The 21627-nt window shown below is 37.9% G+C and overlaps 1 long non-coding RNA gene across 1 annotated transcript; it reads right to left on the reverse strand.

Moving 5' to 3' along the window:
- Positions 1-1735: 1735 nt before the first annotated feature.
- Positions 1736-21385, reverse strand: LOC118168583. Its single transcript, XR_004751659.1, has 3 exons — positions 21335-21385; positions 5286-5420; positions 1736-3842 (listed from the first exon to the last, which is right to left on the reverse strand). It is a non-coding gene; the product is annotated as an uncharacterized LOC118168583 (long non-coding RNA).
- Positions 21386-21627: the final 242 nt, after the last annotated feature.

Consider the following 21627-nt stretch of genomic DNA (forward strand, 5'->3'; position numbering starts at 1 on the left):
TTCCAGTCTTTGCTTCATATCTTCTATTTAAAAGGAGCTACCAGAACTGTACTACAATGAATACAGTAGAAGAAAAATCATGATATATATATATATACACTAAAGGGTGACAGAATCACAAGGAAGTTATGAATAAGCCACCAATCCTTCTGCCAGAGTTTACCACTCATTGTGTTCTTGCCTGAATAGCAAAGAAAAGTAAATGCCTCTGACTTGCACAACACTGCATCTTGAGCTTAACAACAGATGTGGGCAGGAAGCAAGAGTGCTGGAAAACACCCATTTCAAAACAACTTGGAAGAACGCTCTGCAACAATGTGGATAGTTAACTCTCACAAATCTTTCTGTTACTAAAGCACATCATGACAATTTCATCTCTACCAATTTTTAAAGACCGCTGGCAAGTCCTCCAGCATTTTCAGGGGGACACAGAAGGGGAGCAGAAGCCAGCTGGCAATAACCCAGCGTCACCTCCTGTCCCGGCAGGTCTAGAGCATCATCCAGTCTAAAATAGTAGCAATATTTGACTCCATACCTCAGGTTTAATTATTTAAATATAAATCCTTGCAGACCAACTCTACCTAAGCAAGATCTCAGCCATCCACGTATCACCTATAGTGCTTACGGCTGGGTGGGCCAGAAGCAGCAACTCAATCATCTAAAGTCCACTGGAGTAAATGAATTTTCTTTGAATTTAACAGGCTGTAGCACAAATTTGTTAAAGCGGTAGAATGTGAGGGGATACAGAGATTCAAAGAACATTAAGTGACCGCACAAGATCCCTCGTGCAACAAAAGAAAGATAGAGTTTCAGGATGATAGCCTAACCCTGAAAGAAGGCACCAAGAAGTAGAAGACAGCATGAAAAGGGCAGTAGGAAGAATGTACTAATCATGTGCCATCACCATCCAATTAGGACATGAAACATTTAAGAAGAAATCAAAACCAATCTGTCTAACATGCTGTTAGTATGGCAGGACGTCAAGTTATCATTTTGCACCGCTGAGATCAGAGAGGGTTTTGGTTCAGACTACGAGGAACTCAAGCTTTGATTGAGCTGTGTTTCAGTGTGCAATGAGTAATGTATAAATGAATTATGAAACTATGAATTCATTATTTATGTCACTCCACACACAATAATTCTGAAGAATTTATTCAGACTACTCCTGTGTTTAAACTGGGATGTGTTTAGTCCTCTACTCCCATGTTTAAACTGGGGTGTATTTAGTCCTTCCCTGAACCAAGCTTTGTAAATGGGGTATTTGCCTGAAGTATTAGAAGAATAAGTTAGCCTTCTGAAACAATTTGGTACTCTCAAACCACAAGAACAGGGTTGTTTACCAGCTTGAAATTCTGGCATGTAAAATGTACTTTTCTAAAACTTCTGTAAAGTCTGTGCTATTTCACAAAGTTACATTTCAGCCTTAATCATAATATCCAATAAGATCTTATCACCCATAATAATAAGATCCTTGCAATCAACATTTATTCTGCATTGAATATTTGTAATATCTGTGCTGAGTTTTATAGTCTTGTCCAAATGTACATGAAAATAACCCAGACAACCCCATTCTCTGCCTCAGTTGCTGATATTACCACTTTCTTTTTAATAGAAAGTTAGCCACTTCCTCTGCCCCCTGGGACAAGTTTTACTGTGTTTGTTTTTTTTTTTTTCACTTCTGTTTGTCAGTCTCCCAACACATTTGTTCCCCAGAAGCCCGTTCCTTTTATTATTATTATTATTTATTTATTTTTATTGCAGAAGCTGAACTCTACTAAAATGATATACAATCTATGGAGCTGAAGATCACAAAAAGGTCTTAGATAAAACTTTATGAAATTAAGTTGACCTTCCACTAACTCTTTTTGCAAAAACACAGCATACAAATTAAGTATTTGTAGGAAACATCACTGATTTGCAGCAGCCATGTATTTTTACAATCAGAGCCTTTATTAAGTTTGAAGGTTTCTAGCTGCAATTTGGAAGGTATTATATACATCTTAGGATCTTGTTTCAGCAGCAGCAATGCTCTGGCAATTACTTTTACAGAATTACAAACTAAAATGTTCAGCATTGATTAGCTAGGTAAAAATAAATATCCTACCTCCTGCAAAAACACTGACTGTATGATGTGAGATTGTTTTGATATTTTTTCATCTAATTTCTAAAGATTTTAAGGGTGGATCTAGCAACATTGGTGCCAGTAGGAGCAGTGCAAAAGCAAAATCATCACAACCTTGCTGTGCAGCAATTCCTCGATTTTAGTGGTGCTATTCCTGTTGGAGGTCCTAGGCTAGCATGGCATACTTGTCAAGTATAGAACTTGAACACAGAGAACATGCAGATTGTGGTTTTATCTTAAGTCATCTGAAAAACTTACAATTGCATAGTTACACAAGTAAGATGAACTTTATCAGCTTGTCTGTTTGAGCCGTAAGGCAACCTTTTTTTCAGATTTGCTGTTTCAGACTGCCTGTGCCTTAGGAACGTTTAATGAAATGTATACGGACAAATAGGTATTAGTAAAAGAAAACATTATAGGTTGCCTACAGCTCCCCTTAATGTGGTCTTTTTACCTGTAACAAGAATATAATATTTAGAAAGAAAGATTTTTGTAATCACATAAGATCGTATAGGTAATCTGAAGCATTTTCCATTTTATCTATTTCTCTTTGTTTCTGAACTATTATTTTCCTATACTTTTTGTTTACCAGGCAACGAACAGAGTACTTGACAAACACAGAAACACCATTCAGCCCCATAATTTACACACTAAACTAGGCTTTAAAATTGTGTAATAACTCATTCTTATAGTAAAGATTTAAAGAGAGTACCAGAAGGTACATTTTCATTTATTTTTATATCAGAGGCTTAGGTGAAGAACAATTTCAAAAGAATAATGTTTCTAGGACTCAAAGATATTCAGGGAAAAAAAATCCATTAAACTAAATTGTCTGGAGATATCCAAAGATTACTAAATCATAAGTTCATAAGCATCCCAATACTGCAAGATGTCTAAATCAACTTCATGCTTCTACTTCTCATTAATCCAACAGAGATAGGCTACCAAAGTATCTTCAGAGATTGAGACTCATTTTTCTGACTAAATTAAATCCTTGCACTAGCATCTATTTTATGAGTAATCCCACTGATTTTTCATCTTTCCACATTATGATCTGTCAGTATTTTTTAGATTTGTCAATATTTTCCAGGAATGGCTTAACTGAACATTCTGAATTTTGGCTGGGAAGTGTTGTTTTCTATTTTTGTTTGGTTTTGCTTTTAAATCAGCCATTCTCTATCGCTCACAAAGAGATTAAACTTTCTTTCTGTTCATGCTCATATCCTATTGAAATTAACAAGCAATGACAGAGCTTGCTCTGGAATTTAAAGCAGAAAGCGTACTCCAGAGCTACTTTTTGCAACCAAGTGAAATCTAGTGTATGGAAACTCTTCATAATGCATTGTCTGGAATGGTTTCACTTCACTGTAGCAAGCCAACTTGAAGATTTTCTTACAAGTCTCCATTGTGTGAAACACTGATCAGCTGACTTAGCCCACCATAATGAGCACAGGGTTCAGCAAACATCCTGATGCAAACTGCAAACCGTGTGGCTGCTCCTCCAGATGAGCAGGGCTGAGCCCCAGCAGATCCACCTGCAGCCTCGATGCTGACATCTCACCCCCCCCCAGGATCCGGCAGCCTTTCCTGATAGAGATTAAGCCTAGCTCCAGTTCCAAACAGATTCAACAGGAACCTGATATGTAACTCCCACTGACAGCAGAAGAGTTGGTGGTAGGCTCCATCAGCACTGGCTTTTCATTTTAACATGCTTTAGCTTCTAAAAGAAGTGAAAGATTTACACCACCATGGAGGAGATACCAAGCCATCTGCATTCATTGGCTCATCTTTATCTCACATAACCTTGCTAATGTGCCTGAATCCCTTCATACAGACAATTTCCTAATTCAGTTTCCCTTCAGAGAGGGAAAGCAGCAATTGTAGATAAGCATGAATAGTTTCACCATGAAATCTGCTATTCATACTGGCACCAAAAATGTAGCCATTTCTTGTAGAAGTCGTTCATAAGGCATTTAAGACTTCAGATTTAATTATTCTTGTGTACGTAATGCGATTATGCATTTCCTATGTTAATTATTCCTTGGTACACAGACTATATTTTTGCATATAATTACTTTTGAAGGAAAAGCATGGTTATTTGTATTGCTGCTAATTAAGAGTTCTTTGTTCCAGCTCCCCCAATCCATTTTCCCTTTTTATTTCAACATATACATTTTTAAGCTTTAGAACTTAGGAATTCTCCACAATATATATATATTTTATTAATTTCTCACAATTGCTTCAGCCTCTCCTTACTGAAGGACAAATTCAAGTAGTCTCAATACCAGCATGCATTGCCCTCACTGGAGGGGCCCACAGAATAACATACCTGTCTTCTTTGTCTAACCAATTAATGTTGAACTTGATCTCTCTTTTTCCCTGAGAAACTTCCCAGGCAGTTAAGATTTGAGGACACTACAGCCTGCTTGCAAATATTCCACAGAGCGATAAACAGCCAAATTAGTACAATGAATTATTCATTGGAAATTATTTGCTCATTTTTTCCAGAGCACATTGCACACCACATAATTGCCATTACACATTCTTCTCATAATGTTGATTTGGGGGCTACATTATTTTATTTGCCGAGTTTTCCATTCTCCCTCATCTTCTTCCTGCATTATCATGCTGTTTCACTAAAATATCCTTTCACAACCAAATTCCAAATTGGTTTTGTGTGAAACATAATAGCCACTCTCTTCCAGTGTCCAAAACAGCTCTTCAAATTAAAAAGAAGTGACAGTCACCATGATCTAACGGAGAAAGACGTGACTGAAGTAATAATGTCAGGCTGTATTCATTGTGAAGGCAAAGAATGAAGATGAAGACTAGGCAAATAGTCCAAAAACTGAGACTGCAATGAACCGATATAACACAATAGCATCACTCTACACATTTAGAAATGCTAATAAAACTGCAAAGACAAAGCCATATGAAGGAGAGTTTTACACCTTATGATGACAGGGCTGTAATAGCTCTATTGGAGGTGGAAAAGGCAAGCCTACCCACTCCGCTCATGCTTATATCATCAATGATTTCTGTCAGTGCTTCTAAGCATTCATTCAAGTTGCCATTGCACTATGATTGCCCCTGTAACTGTATGTAGAGTGGTTAATTTAAAAATCCTTACGTAATGGTTATGATTGGCCTGTTGCTGCTTTACCTCCGTCTCCTAAAGGCTGAAGAAACCACAGCATTTACAGCTGATGAGGGAGTTGCCACCAGCTGGGAGCTGATGGTGAGCCCCAGAGACCACCATGGAGATGGTGTGAGCCATCTAGACACTTCAGTTCTGCCTCTGCAGTCAGATTAAACATATTTGGATCTGTGACTATACTCCTGGCTTTGGGGTAAAGTTAGGGCCTTTACAGGAGGAATTACTGGCCTGTAGATAAGGATGATAATATTTGAGTTAAAGCAAATGCTCCAAAATACCAACAACTATTAATTCTGAAGTTACATCCATTAAAGCTGCTGCAAATTCTACATTTATATTTTTGTTCCCAGGTTTATTTATTCACTGTTGTCAAATAGGAACTATAATTCTAGACAAAGAATGGGATGGGGAGAAATAGCAGGTACAATAAGTGAAAAGTCCTAGATAACAAATTCTCCTGCAATGGAAAAGAGCATATCAATACCTATGTGTGTGTGTGTATATATATATGTATATATATATAAATTAGCTTCCTCAGTTTTCCTCATGTTTAACTTATTTTTTTTTTTCCAAAATACATTCTGCTTTTTAAATAAAGTGTTTCTTCAGTGACTGAAGCATTATGATTCTATGCTATTAACTGAAGTCAAGTCTGAAGTGCTGAACTACATTTCTCAACATTTAGATTAATTAGAAAATCAGATTCATCACATTGTTATGTCCTTTCCCTCCCTTCACTTTAAATTAATGCTAGATAAATTATGTTCTGTTCATAAAGAAGCATACGGAGAATTAAGTTTGAATTCTAATTACCTCCCTCTAATTTTTTTTCCCCCAATGAGTAATTTTTTATTTATTTGCAAAAGGTTCTATTCAAAAGGAGAAAAAATAATGCATAGCTCCTGAACCCTGCTGTGATAAATGGATGCTGCTCCCAGAATTATCTATATCGCTTTCTTCAGGAGAATCACAATTCCATTGGCTAATACTTATAACTCTGTTTTCTTACAGTTCTAATCATCCAAACTGGAGAAGAAAAACAATATGTCATTCAGGTGACTCATCGTGAAGAGATAATTATGAATAATGAGCATAATCCACGGCATGCAACTTGCTTCAGTAATCACTGCAATATTTTTCATACTTTTTTTTTAAATCTTGTTCAGCATGAGAATGGGTTAAAATGCACTAAATGATACAAATGCAAAACTGGAATATATGCTTTTTAAGGTTCCTGCATACAGTTCTCTCATGCTATGTAACAGAAGAATATCACCTGGTGAAACCCAGAAACAATATGAAGTTATTAAAGACAATTTTAGAGGTCCTGTGACTGAGCTATGACAGACGCCACATTCCAGAATGCTAACCTGCACAGACCACTCACCTAATGCACACTGATACTATGGACTCATGCAGTATTGAAACACTGCTCTCATACCCATTACATGCTTCTTTCTGGACTTGCTTCTAACCTGTATTCCTCAATCAATGGAAAAGGAAGACTACTTAACCCAGGTACTGAAGGTACATCTAAGGAAGATAATAAATTCCCAGTGTCAAAAAGCTCTCAATAACTTCTCACTTGACATTTTATTTCTCAGGGGGAATGATGCAGGTAACGCTAATGTGAACACAAGAAACTGTATGAAGCATTCCAAGAGGTGGATACTAATATTTAACTGCACAAGTAGTTGTTGTACATTGGTTGCTGGAAGATAGTCCTGAGAGCAAGTCTGAATTGCCTTTGATGGGCTGGTCATTCCCTGGCAAAAAGGAGACCTCCATCCAACCATCACCCAAAATAGCTGCAGATCTGCAGAGAGGTCATCTTTCAAACATTTCTCCATTGAGAACTGACACCTTACCTAAAAACCACTACAGCCTCTGTGTATTCTATTCTTTTGAAATTCCAACTTAAATAAATAAATAAATAAATAAAATCTTCCTTCCTCATTCTATGTTTCACATGAAAGAACTAACAGAAAGATTTAAACACCAATCCCAAAGTTAGATATTTTCTTGTCTTAATTTTCCTGGGAGATACGCTATAGGTCTCTATACTGAGCTGGAGGCTGTAGTTCATCTAAAGAGCCAGTTGCTGGATAATTTCATGCAGCAAGGAGTATAGAGACACACCCTCATTCATCCTTCCTTTTTTTTTTTTTTTTTTTTTTTTACCCCCAAGTGAAGTCACTGAATAGCCAAAAAAAATAGGAACACAGTAGCTGCTAAACCTCATGGGAGAAGAAAACAATGTATTTTTTTCTCATTTATGTTATAGCACATTGTACTGTTTTATCTTTTCAAGTGTAACGTTCATTGCATTGGAATATGTCTAGCAGTAAACAACTTTGCAGCTATCAGCTGTCTCAGCTTTACTTCAGCATTTAACCAATATCTTAGGCCTCAATGCTTTGTATATTCAGGATCATACACACATTCCCTTCCAATTCAGGGAGTGTTTATAAATATCTGTTATGTTTCCAGACAATCATTAGCATAACTTTCTATTGACAAATGTGGTGGGTTTCTTTTTTTAAGTGGTGTTTTTTTTGTTGTTGTTTGTTTGTGAGTTTTCAGTGCCTCTGTCTTATCACGCACCTGACAAGAAAAGGAGAAAGCAATTATTTTCAATTTCTCACAGGAATATTTGAAGGGCAAGAGTTATAAGAACATGTATCCAGTTCCTCAAAACAGGAATACACCGTAATAACAATAGGACACCAAAGATTTGATGTTGTCTCCGTTACCAGCATTCTGTGTGCTCCACCTAAATAAACTAGTCTCTATACTCCTGTTAAAAGCAGTGCAAAACCGGAAAACCTTTACGATTTTCAGCACCCAAGTACTACTCTAATGCAGTTGCTTATGCAATCCAGTGCTTCTTGATGTGAGCCTGTTGTGGTGTAACCTGGCCGGCAGCTAAGCACCACACAGCCATTTGCTCACCCTCTCCCCCCACCCCCTTTCAAGCTTTTGAAAGCTTGTAGGTTGAGATAAAGACAGTTCATTAGGACAGAAAATAAAGGAAAATACCAATAACAACGATAACAATACTACTACTAATAATGTGTACAAACAAGTGATGCACAATGCAATTGCTCACTACCCGCTGACCGATGCCCAGCTTGTCCCCCACCAGCCGGCCCCCCACCCCGGCTAGCCACCCCTAGATATTGTTCAGCATGCCGTCAGATGGTACGGAATACCCCTTTGGCCAGTTTGGGTCAGCTGTCCTGGGTCTGTCCCCTCCCAGCTCCTGCTGCACCCCCAGCCTGCCCGCTGGCAGGACAGAGCGAGGAGCTGAAAAGTCCTTGGCTTGGTGTAAGCACTGCTCTGCAACGATTAAAATATCAGAGTTTCATCAACATTATTCTCATCCTAAAACCAAAATACAGCACCAGACCAGCTGCCAGGAGGAAAATTGACCCTAGCCAAAACCAGGACAGAACCACTAGTAGAGCAAGGTTCAAGAAGACTCCTCTCACACACAAACACAAGTAAGCTCACCATTGTGTTTTCATTTCAGGTTTACCTTCCAAAATACAGTCTGAATGTGAGAACAGGACCTTACAGATTTATGGACCGACTTCATCCAAGACACACAAATAAGGGTTAAATCTGAACTCTTGGGGTCTTAGTTTTCTGAATTTAGGCATCATTTATTAGTAACATTTTCTCTAAACACTGAATCAGCAACTGTTTATTACTTTGCAAAACGTGGCAGAAAGCAGATGCATCCACTAATACATGATTTACGAAGCCAATTTTACTCCCCTTAATAATAAGGGGAACAGGTAACTGGTGCTAACTACACTAGGATAAATACTAGTATAGCTTTGACAAGGCTTATTAAGACTATTTCCTGTGAGGTTTCTGTTATTGATGATCTTTGCATCAATTCACAAAGCTCTACTTCTGCACTTCACAGAATCTGATTTCCAGATCCAAAGCCAGAGAAATCTCAAGATCTGTTAAGTCAATTCTACTTTTATTACTTTCGCCATGCTTCATTCATAATAAGGGGAAGTTGGTGATCCTAATTACACATGGTTTTTCATACCTTTTCAAGTGAATGATACACTAAATTATCATCTCATTGCCCCCTTAGGATATTAAATAGACAGTCACAGCGGGGATACAGATATGTTTTGGAAGTAGAGAAGCCAGCATTTCTTTTACCCACCCAGGAAGTTGATTTTAGAAGTTGAACTGAAAGTTTCAGGCTGTGGATGAAGAGAGAAAGGACATCCAAGCAGCAGCGCCTGATGGTCAGAGCCAATAAGGGGCTAGCAGTGAACATATAGCTATCGCAAGGCAGGCTGCCCAAGCGAGTGACTGCAAGCTCACTTGGCTGAAATTCATTTCTGCAGGTGTGTGATATGGTCACAAAGGCTCCGTAAACACGCAACATACATCAGCAGTAAGAGAGATGAAAATATTTACACTAAGATCATGGTTAAATTTAATGGAGAGGGGAATATATATATATATATATATATAAAACAAAACTAAACAGAAAAACACAGACATACACAATACAGGCTTTCTTCCACTGTGGGAGTCAGGACGTCAGGCATCTTCAGAGAACTCGACAGAAATCAACCAAATTGAGTTATCTATGACCCAGCAACAGTTCCGAGACTGCCACCTCCTCAGCCTACTACACAGCGGTAAGCCTGTCTCCCTTACCCTGAGTCTCTGAGATGTTGATCTCTGCCTGGCAGAAAGGGAACACATCATCTACCTCCCACAGGTGCTTTGTGAGGAGATTTCAGGCAAATCTGAACAATGGCCGTGCAGCAGAAAGCAACATAAGCTGTCCTGTAACAGAAAGGCACTGCAGAGCCCCATCTTCCACTCCAACCTCCTGGGAGCAGTGAGGCAGGGACAGGATGAGAGGGAAGTCATTTTGTTTAAAAAGACGCCAAGTAGAATAAGAGCAAAGAGTGTCCTTTGCTCCAGTCTTCAGAATGTCTCATAGATATCTGTCCTCATTTAACGTTGCAAATTCCATTTTAAAGAGAGAAATCCTGGAGGCAGAGATCCTACACCCCTTGAAGAAGAACCTGGAAACAGGAATTTCACAACACTGTTTTTCAAAGGGATTCCCTAGTTTCTTTCCCCTTTGCTCTATACAGGGATTTGGGCACCTCAGTTATAACTCTGAAGTCTACTTCAGCGCCAGGTGTCTAATATGGAGGTATTGCAGCAGATAATAATTACTTGTCTAAGTATTAGATTGACAGCAGCTTTAGATCTCTTCCCAACCAATGCGAGTCATTTGCAGCACTTCCTGACCTTCATTTAATTGCATGTAAATTTTATGCATCATTTACCCTGCCTAAATTACAGGTATAATGAATATAATAAAAAGCTTATGTTTGCAGGGTACTCTGAGCTCCACCACTGAACGGTTTCACACAGGAGGAAAACAGTCATATCCAGAGCTTTAAATAGCTCCACCAAAAGAAAGATACTCTAACTCTCTGACGCCGAAACTATCATTTGGATATGGCAAGTGCTAAAGGAAAGGATAAACTGTCTTCACAGGAACTGGGATTTGCACATGTATTTAGAAAGACTTCTCGTGATATAGCAGAGCTGGTGAGAAAATCTCCAGGAAGCTATCCACTGATTGTACAAAGTGTCAGCAATCCTTTTTACTGACATACCGTTTGTTCCCAGCCTATCCACACGTGTCACTGGCAAAGACTCCGTGCTGCAAGCCAGACCCAAGGGAATCCAAAGAGGACTTAATTACCACAAACTTCCTCAGACCGCCTCCAGTAGATCCGTCAGAGCTCCCTGCTCCAGCTGTCCGAGCTCAGGGCAGGGAGGGCAGAAAAGGCTCTTGATGCACAACAACCTCTCTTAATAACCTGCGCTCTAAGGTTTCCTGCTCAGCCGGCTAGCAAAACACTCCTCTGGCTCTCCCCATCACTGCTATTCACAGCCACACACCAGATGGGAACCTCCAAAGAGAAACAGAAAATTAATTCAGCTTTCTTAATGGAGCAACACAAACAAAGTGCTCCTGAAGGACCCAGCTTTTTTTTTTTTTTTTTTTTTCCAGGCTCCCACTGCAAGACAATCTGCAGTTTCCTCCTAGATATTACAGGGCAAAAAGCAGCATAACATGTGCCCCACACCATGGGTTTTCTTTAGGGAGCTCAGGGAAGCTGCAATACTTGCTTCAGCTCCCTGCTGCCAACTGACTGCTCCTGCAGAAAGTGACTTGGCATTCAATCACACAGACATGCAGAGGTCTCTTCTGGTGCAGAAGTCTCTGCCAGGCATTTCACCAGGCAGAGGAGAGAACTGAACGGAGGTCTCAACCTGACCTCTTCTAGGTTGTTATAAACAGTAACAATAATAATAAAATCAGCACTGGGGCTAATGTGCTAGAGTTTTTCTCCTCTTGTGTTTTTGGTCCCATTTTAGTCACGACTTTCCAAGCATGCTAAGTTCAAAAGTCTAAAGAGGAAAAGAGGAAAACAAACCATCTGTCCTCAGGGCCTCTGGTCTCCTATTCATTCTCACAATAATCTCTGCACTTGAAATCTCCATTGTGTTACTGAATCAACGAGTGAATAAATAAAAAAGCAAATGCCTAACTGTGAAGAAGACAGATCTGCATACAAGAAGTCACAAAGCAGCAGCAGGGGAAAGGATGAAGGCTATAAAGATCATCAGAATAATCAGAATTCTGTCAACAGGAAAATATTAAAACCTTGAGTTTGCCATTAAAGACAACTGCTATATTTGGAGCAACACAGAACTTCAAAATAAAGGCAAGTCATTTACCAGCATAGGCAATGTGGTCTGACATATTGTGTAATCAATGTGTAATTAAGCAAGATTAATATTTTAACTTACATTTGTCACCCTGGGCAAGTGACTTCAGTTCTCAGTACTATAATTTCCAGGTGTGGATCACTGTCCACACCCAGTATTAACACAGTAGGACAAACAGTCTACTTTAGGTTTTATGGATGATAGCAGAATATAAATAAGAAGCGGTAACAATATTGGAGGAGAAAGAAGATTCAAACTCCATAAGAGATATTGATAGAAAGAATAAAGATACATCATGAGAATCTGCAGCTCAGTTGGCTATTTCATTACTGCTGTGCTCTATCTTTAGACAAAAGAAAAAAAAAGGGGGGGGGGGATTTACTGTTGCAAAACAAAGGGTTACGGTAGACTCTGAAGAAAAAAAAAAATATATATATATATATGCCATCATGAATAGCCCTCACTATAAGACTAAAAATTACCATGTACTTTAAATTCATACATCATTACCCTACTAATTTTGTAAATAATTCAAACAAAAATACCTACTACACTGGAAATAATAAAACAATTGGGAGAAAAATCCAACTATTGTTTGTTTAAACATTTAGGATTGTAAATAAACTTGGACTTTCAGAGAACAGAAGGAAAAAAGAATAAAGCAGAAACACAGCACAGGGAATAAACACGTATTCCTAATTATGAAATTGTATTTTATTCCCAAGGCAGCTGACTTTTCACTATATTTAATAAAGGGAAATCAAGCAAATGGTTTCAACCATTAATGAGAGCTCCTGGGAAATTAAAAATTATAAGAGAAAAAATCTCATGTAGGGACCAAATAGAGAAGCTGTAATTATGGCTAAACAGTTGACAGGCTATGAAGTAATATTTTGGCACAGATTTGCAAAAGAATTTCTATCACTAGGACATCCTTTGGAGACTCACTCAGGACTACGTATGTCTGCTCATATTCCAACTTCTACTTAAAACTGGCTGTGTTGAAATGAGGGATCTCTCTGTGGTTAAATGTACATATATACAGCCCAAGATGAATGAAAGTATTAGAATTAGATTCAATCAAGTATTTGTCTATTGTAAAGCTTGATTTTGAGATTCCAACTAACACCAACTTATACCTCAGTCCAAAAATATTGTCACTGGAGCTAACCTGAAGGGGGAGAGAATATTAGGATCGGAGAAAATATCAGGATCTTTTCTGTTGTGCTAGCTGAAGGTCAGTTTCTATGGCACATTGAATTTAAAGCAATGCAAAAGAGCAACCCTTCCTACTATATCACTTGATGTGGAATTGTGTTCTGGATATTTCCTTTTTTTTTTTTTTTTTTTTTTTAATAAAAAGAACATGACATCCAAATGTATGACCTCTTGAGGACTATAAAAGTAGACAGAAACCCACCTATTTCCTTTTCTCCTTCCTTTCTCTGAAGGAAAGAAACACAAACTTCAGCTTAAAGTTACAGGCTTCTCAAGATGATTTACTTTCTACAAATGTTTGAAGTCGTTGGAACTCAGATTCAAGGGTCCAAAAATGAAGCCGGAGCTCACATAAAACTTGGAAATTTAAACTCAGCATCTGATTAATGATTTCTGGTGCAATTTTGAATTCAGCAATTTTGAATTATCTTCTCCCCACTATGAAATACTTACTTAGTCTACTGATATTCTGCCTACAAGCCTCCTGAAAGCACCAAGAAACCCAGCTAGCTTGCAGTGCCAGGAAGTTTCTCTCCACCATAACTATGTTATCAGCTCTGTCTTTCAGAAACCTCAATGCCCTTGTATGTGTGTGTATACACACTAGTACACACGTGCACACAAATGCTGCAAATGAATTCTTAATTGCTTATCCTTCCATGCAACTCTTAATTTAATTTCAAGGCATGTTTGTTCCCCAAATGCCTTCATATTTTCTAGTGTAATATTCTTTCTGGAATAAAACTTGTTGTGTTTTTTCTTAATTTTGTTTGCTTCTTGCACTATATTCAATTTCCTTTGTCTGATTTTTTGTTGTTGCTATACGACACACACAAAACCTTTGGCTACACTACAGTTTGTCCCAAACACTCATTTCTCTCTGCACTCTTTCAACATACTACCGACTTGCAGAGCATCTCTCTAAGTCCTGGCCTTTCTCTTTGTATCTCCGTGGCCTGTAATTTTAAATTCTTCCATATTTATATTCTGAAATTATTCATTCCTCACCTCGTGAAGACCTAATTATACAAGTCACTCTCCCCAGCTATCTACCCTCAACTCTCAAATCTTGTTTGCATTGCTGAGAACCCATCATGAATGACCACTTGTTAAGCTTCCTCCTTAATTTACTGTGCAAAGAAAGCAGCTCCTTCTAGTCCAACCAAGATCAGCTTCCCATCCCTGGCTGTCTTGTTGCAACTCTTTGCTTGGGGAAAATACAGAAGTTTCAAACTCTAGATGTATAGTTCAGATGGACAGTAGAGCTGTAGAGACCAATCTACACTTCAGCCAACCTTAACATACTTTTTAGGTCAAGGATGCTGAAAAATCTCAGCACTGAGCTCAACTATTATGAATTGGACACACTGCTTATTTCCAGTCCTAGGAATAAATCCCACAAAGGTAATTTTAGTTATGTGTTATGGCACAGATGCAACTTCATATGAAAAACGCCATGAAGAGCAAACAAATAAGTATTCTCCAAAAGCACAGGAGTTTTAAGACAGGTCTCTCTGAGTTTGCGTCCACGTAGGAAGTTAAGAAAACTTCAATTCTCTTCCAAGCAAATAGAAAATTGACTAATTCATTCATTCTGCACAGGACAGAACAAATACATACATATATATATATATATATATATATATATATATATATATATATATAGGCTGTTATTTAAGTTCTGATTGATCCTACACCTAATCCCACTTTGGGTAAATTTGGTGTTAAATTAATAAGAGACTGTACAAAAAACAATGGAAGTAGAAGTGCTACTTTTTCTTACACATTCTCCAATTGATGAATCTGGAACATCTTAACTAAGTTATTTTGTTGTTGTTGTTGTTGTTTTTGTTTGTTTGTTGTTTGTTTGTTTTTCCTCCCCTATGCTTCTCTTCCAGCCATCTCTCCCATTCATTAGTTCATCTCCTTCCCTGAAATGTCTGGAGCGGGAAAGACTTTATTGGCTCAAGATGCAGTACGGTTTTACTAGGAGAAGGATGTATTTTTACCTCACTCTAGTCAGCAATACAAAACACAAAAGTAGTTAGCTCTCATACTATGAAATGCTTTGCCTATTTTCATCTTGAATTTGTTAACAGTAATAACTGATAAGAAGGAATGCATTCCCCTCCCTGCCCCCACAATTCCCCTCAAAGGAAGGTGATGTCTTCTTGAAGAAACTGCTGTTATATTTCAGGAGTTTCTTTTTTTTTTTTTTCCTATAACCTTATGCTAATGGTGCTGTGCATCCACCATCATTATTTTCTGTGGTTTCTTTCATTGTTCCCTTCAACATTTCATCCTGTAGTGATGACCATACAGGGTCCAGCAGGGACACCCTAGCAGGGTATAAGACACTGATCCAAGGGTCCTAAAACTGCCTTTTTTATCTTTCTCTGATAGTATCTGTATGACAACTGAGAAATATTTACAGTCTCTGAAAAGGCTATGAATATGACTTTTTATAGTCAGCATAGAGACAGTTCCTAGCCAACAGGCCTATGGTTTGTACCTGAAATACCTTTCTCATGTATATTTTACATCAAAAGACTGTCTTTTGCACCTCGGACATTATCATTATCCAAGGTAAAACACAGAGACAAGCACATACCAGCATGAATTTAATGGGAAAAGCCCACAGATCTGCCTCCTGTTGTTCACAGAAACACTGTAAAACCCCCAGAGATTTAGGAATAAGCCTACTTCTATTCCAAACATAGCAGAGCAGAAATGTTCCTCTTAAGTCATTTTACACAGAATAATACTTTATCAACCCAAAGAAGTTATGATTCTGGAAGTAGCAATGGCATACAGTTTATTCTTCTTACCTGATCTGCTGCCTATGCTATGTTTCCCAAGCTGCTTATATTTTAGTTCAACGTCTGCTCTGTCAGATCTTTTACAAAGCAACGGCAGGCCTGCCAACAATTCAGGAATTAAACCAACAACCATTTCTGATCAAAAAGAAAAACACCATCTGGAAGGAAAGATACAGATAATCCTCCCCACCCCCCTTTTATAATCCACATCTTTACCATTACATTGCTACTCCTGTGCCTGGATTTCACATGACTTTGAAACAAGGCCAGCTCCCAAAACGTCACATCTACCACAAACTCAGAAATACTTCGCATAGACTACGTCCAGAGCAAGGGGAGGAAAATACATGTGCAGATATATGAGCTGGCTAAGCACAAGACTGCTCATGCCCAGCTTTTCTGTAAACACATCTAAGCAGTTCCAGCAGTTCCAGGGATTGATAAATCCCTGATTGAATCGTGATCATATCTCACTTGCTCCTGAGAAGTCCCCACTCTGATAGTTCAAGATTGAATCCAATTTTCCTGAATCAATGAGGTTTTGATTCTGCTATGCAAACCATCAGGTTACTGTGGCAGAAGGGAGAGAGAAAGACTGCAGGAAAGTGAAAAAGCAGCAACTGCTGAGCTCCTGTAACTACCAAAGATGCTTCTTCCTGCAGAACTGGAGGTAACAGGAGCGTGTAGATCCTCTCAGGCAATAAGGTGGAATAATTTCTGTATCACAAGATAGACTTTGCACTTCCCAAAAGTGACAAAAAACATCTAGGCAAACAGAAATTTTGGACTTCTGAAGTAATAATAATAATAAAAGTATCTTGTGCCAGGGAAACAAAAAGGAAGGTCTGGGAGGATTCCTGAAGCAAACTGAAGTCCTCTGTAAATCTTTTACAACTTCTAATTTTAAATCCACTTCTTGGAATTTTTTTTTTCCCATTCATAGTTGATGGCAGTAAGAAAAACACAGGGACTCTTGCTTTACAAGATCAACATTACTTAGAAGGTCTCAAGGCAGGAGAGAGAGCCTCATTTAGAATGGACCTTAGAAACCTGCAGGGAAATCACTAACAAATATTTGCAAAAAGCAATGTTTAGAAAGAGATATGTTTTGTAACAAGACTTCTTAGATTTTCTTCCATCGGTTTAGATGCTATTTATCAAGCATTATTCTTGGACTGGAAAATCTACACAAACACTCATTAATCTGCTTATTTTTCCCTTATATTTTGTCATCTTCACTGTCAATTTTACTGTTTAAGGCCTTTTCATAAAGAGATATGAGTGAATATATAACAATTACAAGAGGAAGGAGAGAAGTAAGTAGTTTCTTGTTCATGTTCTGAAGACTTGGTAAGGCAGTCACGTAACAGGGTGATAAGAATGGCTAGATACAGACAGCTCAATTTTCATTGTGTTGTAATACTTCCATTTTTATCTGCAACTATAAATTCAAATTCATGCAAATGCTGAACAGAATGGTTAAACAAGCTCCCTCCCCCAATGCTAAACAAAAAGCTGGAAGTATTGTAAAATTAAAATAAATAAATAAAGTTTTGGTTTAAGCATGTGGCAGCAGTCCATAGCTGCCTAAGAGTTAACTTTGGTAGGACCCCCGCATTACATAAAATCAACATCAATGTGCTAATAGAAAGTGGACTTAAGAGTATAACACAGTTCACACACCAGTTGCTGGATTATAAACCAAACTAAGTACATAAAATATCAACCGCATACAGAGGATAACTGAAATAATCATGGCATTACGTATAATTATCTCTAAATCCAACAAAAAAAGCAATCTGCTAATGATAGCATAATAATTTTAATCTGTACCCCAAACACTCATGAAAAATCATGTCTGGCAATGAAATGCTTGTAACTATTTATAATTTTTTTCTTCCTTAAATAATATAACTACCTTAGCAGAAATTACTCATCTTTTTAGCTGCATTCATGGTGGCACCATGTAGACTGAATTCATTTGAATATTTTCTAATATAGTTAAACAAAATTAGTAATAATAAAAAAGTCCTCTTCATTTCTATACGTAATGTGAATTCTATAGCCAGTGGAGTGAAGTGCTTCAGGTGCCATACTTTCCATACAGAAAAGTATACCCAGCCCACAAATACATATATTTATATATATACACACACATATATATGCACATTATTTTTTCCCCAGTTTCCCCCATGGCAATTGGCATTGTCCCTGGTAAGAGACTGAACCATTGAAATTGACTTTGGGATTTTCTTAGAGATATGTCTATTCAGGTATGGTTACTAGCAACCGTATGGGAGGATTATTCAGATGCCTTTTCTGATCGTCCCTGGTGTTGAACACTCAACAGCTGACTTCCCAGTAGTCACTACTTGTCTTCTTCCTGGTAATCCTCTACAATGATGATTGCCCTCCATTCCCATTTTAACTATATTCTCGAATTTCTTTCTCCCTCTCCTTCCCCCCCGAACTGATCTGACTTTAATTATCTTCCAAGACATTTCTCTAATGGATCAACTCCAAAGCATAATGCAATAAAATTGTATTTACTGTTAATATACTGCTCTAAGGCTTACCAATTAATCCAAACAATACAGAACACAATAGTCATTGTAAAATAATGATGGATTAATTTATTTTGTCTGAGTGGAGGAATTGCTTTACAAGCATTGATCTTGGATCTTGCAACACACAACATTCATATTAATTATGAAAATATATTCCTAGTGTGGTCTGCAAAGGGCCTCTAGGTCATCTCTGTGCAAAAGAGCAGGTTCTTTTCCTTGCTAAGCATAAGCAATTCACAGAAATTATCTATTTATATAGTCAAACAACAAAGCCACAAAGCTTAAGCAGGTGACAGGTTGAGTTTAACTTTCTACTCTCCTAGAAAAATCCGAATAAAACAGACAGCAACTGGAAATTTTAATGCACCATCCAGCGTAATTCTCAAGTGGTTCAGTTATAGAAAAAGGAAATTTAGCTGGCATTAGAGGAACCATGGATGGTATGTTTACAGTACCAGAAGTCCAAGCACACTCCAGATCTAAGAAACAATAGTTGGGTCAATATTCTGTCCATTCAGTTCACAGAAAGCAGCACCACAGTTCTAAAGGAGCAGGCAGAAATTATATTAAGTGCAGAGAAAAATGTCAAACTGCTTGACTTGGCTTTTCATGAGGGAGGTTTTCAGAAGCCTTCTCAGCCTCTGACTGGCACTGGACAACCAGCGGCTGACCTCCCAGCAGGGTTCCCAGACCAGTGCCAGTGATTGTCTTTCATTCCCATTTAATTGTTTTCCCCAGTTCTTCTCTCTCTACAAGCAAATTCTCTCTCTCTGCAAGCATCTTCTTTCCCCACTAGATACTTCTACTGCTATTCCCACACCCTCTTTTTGGTTGTTTTAAGACATTTTCTGCTTCTTAAGATTTGTAACCATCCTGATGCACCAGGCTTTCCTAAATACCACTGTAGATCTGTTTAATTTTCTCTTTATTGTGCGACCTCATTAAAAGCAAACAAAACCCAAGCCTGATTAAACCCAAAGGAACTAAGTGATTTCCATTTGCTTCTCTGTGCTTTAGACTGAGCTCTGTAAGAACATTGTTAGTCTCCTTCTCAGATGATTTTTGGTGGGCTTTTCTTTGAAGGGTTAATAAACTAAAAGAGGTCTATTTCTAGACTATGCCAATTTCTACCTCACATATCAAAGCATGCATTTTTCTCAACATTCACATATTTGAAGGCTGTTAAGTCAAAATCGCATATTAATTCTTTCATAATGATAAGGTATGCACATGGCATGCAAAACCCAAGACATAACAGTCACTGTTTACCTCTTCCCGCTGAAAGAAATCACCTTATTTGCTTCAAAAGAACATATTTCATCTTGGATCCCTTGAACCAAGCAGCTGATGAAATGAATGTATTTAATGCTAATGGATTAAACTAACTAAGCGACCAGTGTGGTGTTTAGCCTTCTTAATGTGTTTCTATATCAGATGTCACTAATGGAATTTAGGGGGTTTAATTCTTTCCTGCTTAGGAGCTTTTATTCATAATAGGTTTTCTGGGTATTAATGTTGTAAATTTAAATTATAGTAATTAGGGAAGTTTACTTTAATATCCTATTAGTTCCATTGCTATTTTTAATAATGTAACTATTTTTTGAGGGTTCCCCCCCGTGCAAAGTAATACAAGAACAAAACCTGATCAATGACTACCCAGAACCTCTTTCTTTGTGTAATGAAGGCATAACATACGATGGGTAAATAAGTTATCCCACATTTATTACGTATCAGGATGATACTTTTCTGACATTTAAAGGTTATGTATGACAGTGAAGACCCCACTGCCATCTTTTATTTGGCAGGTACAAATAGCGTGGGCAACTTGTTAGAACTGAAAACATTGAAGAGTTGAGGAATCTGCCAATGTAAGATAACACTACAGTAAAGGAGCTCGCGTATTGGACCCCTAGGGAAATTATTTGAGAATGTCAGGCGTGTTGAAATTGAGTGTTTATCAAAGGCAAATACACGTGCTCTTTGGAAATATCTGGATCATGGAAGATTTATCTGCACATTGTTCTCAGAGGCAGCATGCTGCTATGAGGTGGCATGGTGAGTTGTAAAAAACAGAGAGCTGACCAAGGGAAAAAAGCACATCCAGTCTGTCACTGCGCTATCAGAACACCCAGGCTTTTCCTGTTTTAACCAAAACACTCAAACAAGTAACGTTGTGCTGCACATAAGATCAAAAACAAAATTAAAAGCTTTTTCCATCTTCTGACCTGCTCTGATTTCTTTATTTACTGTGAATCTTTGCACGTGTTCTTCCGTGATTTTCGAAGTCCTTTTCTTTGCAACAATACTTGTGCATGAAAAGGACCATAGTTACCTTTATTTTTCTTACAGAAACCTTTCTTGGAAAATAGTATAACTCATACTGCAAGCAAATACAAAAAGTTGATAAACTCCATTGAAACGGAACAGCAAAAATGCACACCTAAAGCAGAAATGTATCCTTGAATAATTTCACATCTAAAAAAATAAAAAGAGAGAGAGAATTCCACTGAAAAAGCCATAGGCATATGAAACTTCTTATTCTCAGGTGAACAACACTTATATGCTGGTATTTTAACCTTCTACTGCACTGAAGAACAAATTAAGTACTTCAGAGTTTTATAAAAGAGTCATGGATAATGAAGAGAACTACCTTAACTTTGTACAGCCGTAGGGGTTCATACCTGACATCACGCTCCCATCATCTTCTCATAGAACCACATCTAGAACAGGTGTTCATCCACTGCCATTTATCAGCCAGCAAACTGAGGTAACACACACAGTGCCAATTAGCCAATTATCTTCACACACCAACCCATGAGCTAATTCTGCAGCAAACCAAACAAATGCCACAGCTCTCATTTCAACAACAAGCTTCAGATTCATGGCAGTCCATGCTCACAGATCTTGCTTTGCTGTTTCATAAAATCACATCAAGAAAAAACA

The sequence above is a fragment of the Oxyura jamaicensis genome, chromosome 5 (genome assembly GCF_011077185.1).
Source record: "Oxyura jamaicensis isolate SHBP4307 breed ruddy duck chromosome 5, BPBGC_Ojam_1.0, whole genome shotgun sequence".
Lineage (NCBI taxonomy): Eukaryota > Metazoa > Chordata > Aves > Anseriformes > Anatidae > Oxyura > Oxyura jamaicensis.